Source organism: Anguilla anguilla, chromosome 13 (assembly GCF_013347855.1).
Source record: "Anguilla anguilla isolate fAngAng1 chromosome 13, fAngAng1.pri, whole genome shotgun sequence".
Classification (NCBI taxonomy): Eukaryota; Metazoa; Chordata; class Actinopteri; order Anguilliformes; family Anguillidae; genus Anguilla; species Anguilla anguilla.
In genome coordinates this window covers 21434161-21438123 of record NC_049213.1, presented here as the reverse complement: position 1 = coordinate 21438123, position 3963 = coordinate 21434161, and the positions used below count along the sequence as shown (strand labels likewise).

The 3963-nt window shown below is 40.3% G+C and overlaps 1 long non-coding RNA gene across 1 annotated transcript; it reads right to left on the bottom strand.

Moving 5' to 3' along the window:
- Positions 1-2094: 2094 nt before the first annotated feature.
- Positions 2095-2761, bottom strand: LOC118210899. The gene is made up of 3 exons (XR_004761928.1): positions 2704-2761; positions 2514-2577; positions 2095-2255 (listed from the first exon to the last, which is right to left on the bottom strand). It is a non-coding gene; the product is annotated as an uncharacterized LOC118210899 (long non-coding RNA).
- Positions 2762-3963: the final 1202 nt, after the last annotated feature.

The window sequence follows — 3963 nt, the reverse complement described above, 5'->3', positions numbered from 1 at the left end:
CCACCGCAGGAACTATACCCCGGAACTAGGAACCTTTTGAGGAACTCAGTGCGTTTCCACCGCAGGAACTAGGGTCTAAATTTAGTTCTGGGGGCTTTGTTTTACCCCCAAAACGTTCCTGCTCGGGGGGTAGTACTTTCCGAAAGTACAGGAACCTTTTGGGTGGAGCTTGCAGCTCTGAACATTTCTGATTGGTCGAGTACTCGTAGCATTTGTGTTGTATTTATTTTCCGCCATTACCCGCCATGTTTGAAAATATGCATCGGCAAACCAATTTATTTTCATAATAACTTCAAATCAAACTTGTATGTTATGCGACGCAGTAGCCTACTTTTGGTTATAGCCTGTCAACGTCTTGGAATTATAACGTGTGCTCTTCTGTTCTTTTCTTGCTTTAGTATTCGTTTTATAAAATGCTAAGCATTCGTGCTGGGACAGCATATTACGTAGGCTACCAAAACATTCAAACGGATTAATTCGGTTGCTGAATATTTTCTTCCGGATTTTCTTTGTTAGCCCGTTGTAATTGACTCAAAACGTTTGATACAGTTATGTGAGGTATGCGGTAGTTCTGCATAATTAACATTGGTGATACAGTACAAGCAAACTGGAAATCACCTTCCGCACTTTTTATCCGGGTAAAATAACAGGTTAATTCTAGTAGTCTTCCCTTTAGCTTTTTCAGACTGCCGTAATTTTACTCAATTTTACTGCCATTTTTCAATTCCACGAAAAGACCAGGAAGACTATGGACTCATTTATGGTGCATGGTTCGCATCTGGAGGGCACACTTCGCTGCTCGGCTAGCAGTAACTTCGAAGGAAAGCAAACGGTGGCTGTACCACTACTAATTTATATTTTCACGCAAGTCCGAGTTTTCGTTCTATTGTTGTCATTTTGCAATTAGCCTATATGGAATTGACGACGAGAAAGTAATAAAACAGCAAATTGTTTACAACGTGTGCATGTTTTCTGCTGTTAATGAATGTGTTTGAGAGGATATATGAAAATCAATAAATACAAAAGTAACCATATATAGTCATTGTTGGTAACCCGTTGTATATAAGTGGAATAAACCCCTCCGGGCTGTCCCGGTTATTAGAAAATAATGTAGGCTACTTCGGTGGTAGTATGGGGTTACAGAAAAAATCATATGACAGATGGACCGACGACAACGTCAGTGGGCTAATTTGCCTAATCTTCGCGGTACTTTAGACCCCGGTGGAAACGCAGACAACCATTGGCTGAAGGAACCTTTTAGTTCCTGGTAAAGTAGTTCCTGGGACTGAAAGTTCCGGGTAATTTTGGTGGAAACGCGGCTTTAGATTCAAATTTGTTGAATGACTTGGCCAGTCAAGAATTTTCATCAATGAAGTCAAGTGAGCCATGCATTTGGACCAATAATATTCTCTGAAACAAGTTCTGAATTGATGTGATTGGATAATATTAATAATAAACAAATAAATTGCTTCTACTGGGTGGTAAGTGCCAGAATGTGTCTCGTGGGTTGGAAGCAGTTTGGAATATGCTGCAAAATGCACAGTTGTTGGGGAACTCGCTGTATTATGCTTGTAAATAATAAAAAATGTATCTCACCTTAGCATGCCTCTCTTTTCCCTCCCACACACAAAGTGCTACCTTTTTTAAGCAAGCATTTCTCATATGTAGGCCAACTGATTACTTAGAATGATTCATTATTTTTGTCCAAGTTACCGCTGCTATTTAAATACATTGTCATACTTGGTGACATCTCAAACTTTGAGCCCATTGAAGGAATCTCATTTTATACTGGTGTATAGTGATATCATGGCCTGGATTAATCCAACACTTCTCCATAACTAGCTTACAAATAGTTAATCAAACATGAACAGAATGAGTAATAACAAAGCAACGTCTCGGTATTGTTTGCATTAAATGCGGCGGAAACACCGAAGGAAAATAGTGGATGTGGACAAATATACAAATTATATCCATCCACTATCTATACCTGGACAGATCGCCAGTCTATCACAGGGCACACACACATCATTCACTCACACACTCAAACCTATGGTACATTTAAAGCCTTCTATTAACCTACCTGCATGTCTTTGGACTGTAGGAGGAAGCCGGAGTACCTGGAGGAAACCCACGCGGACACGGGGAGAACATGCAAACTCCACACAGAAAGGCCTAGGCCAAGATTCGAACCTTCTTGCTGAGAGGCAACAGGGCTACCCACTGCACCACAATGCCGCCCTTACGAATTATATGTTCTGAAAACAAATATCAATGGAATAAATGAGAAAATAAATAACTAGCAAATAGATTTAAATAATCAACCAAAAACTGTAGAAAGCTACCTGAAACTTTAAAACCAAATATTTTAGTCCAGGTGTACACAGTCCCCCACTAATCAGAACAAACTAAAATGTCCCAAATTTTTTTTTAAAAAGCATCAACACTCCAATATAGCAGTGCAACACTCAGTGTAAAATCACAGCATAAAGAAGGAAAAAAAACTTGATTCTCACCACAAAGATCATTGTAATCAGCTAATTCCAAATGCACATATGAGTCTTCTTCTTTGATTGAAATCTCAAAAAAAAAAAGAAAAAAAGTTAAACTCCCAAAGGCTGGAAAATTGAAGTGGTCTAGAGAACTTTATTTCACTTTACATTTTTATACATTTCCACATTAGGCCTAACCCCATGTAGGCCTTACCCTTGGTACCCCTACATCTGCTCTCCCTCCAAAACCAGAGGGAATCTACCTAATTTCCTCTTCCTGTTCTTGACCCTCCTCCGTTAAAGGGACAAGGTACTAAAATTGAATTTCAAGGGTTGCACATTGCTTAGAACAGGTGGCCACTGCTCTGCTCAAGCAAAAATAATATAAGTAAAGAAGAGGATAAATTGCTATTAAAAATTCAACATTTATTCCAGAACAGGAGATTTAACAGGACACAACTCATTCTATATCATAATCTGATGAAAAGCATGTTTTCAACGTACAAAAATGCCAAGTTTCCTAAATTGTTTCAAGCAACGTGACCTTTTTTTGCTTCATTTAAGCTATTTCTCTGTGATGCTCACATCTGGAGTTATAAATCCTTAAATAGGACGCCCCCTAAATGGGTGAGGAATGGCCAGATTTGGCAATAGATGAATAGAAAAGAATGTCCGAAAGAGAAATGAAAGTGCAAGTCTGTAAAACAGTGCCTCAGAGGGAAGGGATTGCCAGGCATTCGGGGTAACCAAGTCATATGGAACAGTTTAGGAACAGATAGCAGGTTGTAAAGAGAAAGGTGCAGCATTGTGGAAGGCATACTAGTGCACAGACGCTAGCCAGTAAGATGAGGTGAATTTGAGGGGTGGCACAAGGGTGCATGAGGAGCACACCAGGAAGGAGCAGAACTCTGTATGACCTGGAGGGAATAGATCTGCCCCACAGGGATGTGCTCACCCAGATGGGAGAGCACTGAGTGCTGCAGAAGCTGGAGAAAGTATGTGGCAGATGAGAAACAGGAAAACTGTTGGACGCGAGATGTAAAGCATCAAATACAGATGCAAACAGATGGCAAATGCTCTGGAATAGGTTGGGCTTGACATCATAGAAAGTCATAGAGCTGTGGTGTGGTAACAGATGTATGTCCATGAGAAGCCCATGGGACTTTATATTGATAACCCCCCCCCCCCCCCCCAAAAAAAAAAAACAAAAAGGAAAAACGAGTACTGTGCTAAAGCCGGGGGGTCCTTGAAGGTACTGTAGGGTGTCCCTGGCCAGTCTTGATATGCAAAGACTATATATTGATTTGGAAAAATATTTCTAAATATAAATCCTTTTTTAAATATAACCTTGGATGCCTTTGGAGTCACTGCATCATAAAAGGTTGAAGACCCCTCGTCGAAAGGACTGAACCTTGCAGAACACGCCTTTATATAGGGTAAAGGGGCAGAAATCAATCCCAGGAGATGAGGCAGG